Source organism: Myotis brandtii, unplaced genomic scaffold (assembly GCF_000412655.1).
Source record: "Myotis brandtii unplaced genomic scaffold, ASM41265v1 scaffold633, whole genome shotgun sequence".
Taxonomy (NCBI): Eukaryota; Metazoa; Chordata; class Mammalia; order Chiroptera; family Vespertilionidae; genus Myotis; species Myotis brandtii.
This window is the reverse complement of record NW_005370423.1, coordinates 3,340,940-3,341,667: the sequence shown is the minus strand read 5'-3', so window position 1 is coordinate 3,341,667 and position 728 is coordinate 3,340,940.

Genomic DNA, 728 nt, shown 5'->3' with positions numbered 1-728 from the left:
GCCGCGTGACCGGCCGCTGCCCTCATCGGCGCGTTCCTTTCCGCTCACGGGGACCAGTGTTGTTGGGGCGTCTTAGATGCCCCCCAATAAAGGCACCCGGGGCCGCGCACTCATGACCTGTGTGTGCGTTCCCAGGAGAGGGTGGGAACGGTACGACTGTCCTTCTTTTTCTTTTTCATATGTTGTTATTGATTTCAGAGAGGAAGGGGGAGGGAGAGAGAAACATCAATGATGAGAGAGAATCATGGATCCTGCACGCCCCCCACTGGGGATGGAGCCCGCCACCCGGGCCTGTGCCCTGACCGGGAATCGAACCCTGACCTCCTGGTTCACAGGTTGACGCTCAACCACGGAGCCACGCCGGCGGGTGAGACTGTGCGGTTTTCCGCTTCACCAGCAGCCACGGTCATGGCGCACCTGCTGCCTGGCTGCGGGGTCCGGGCCCAGGTTTCGTCCCAGCGAACGGTGTTCGGGCCTCGCCAGGCGGTGAAGAAAGCTGCCCTCACTGTCTGTGATGATGAGGGGCACGCCATTGTGTTCCAGGCATGGAACCCCGAGTCTGTTCCCGTGACCTCACTTCCCCCTCATGCACCCCGGTCGGCAGGGGCCCCCCGATTTAATCTGGTCCTTGGCTCCTTCACGTTTGCCGGTGGCGGATGCCTCCTCTGTCCACCAGACCCCCGTCGTCCCCAGGCCCGGGCCGGACCCTGGCCGCCAGGACCGTGTGC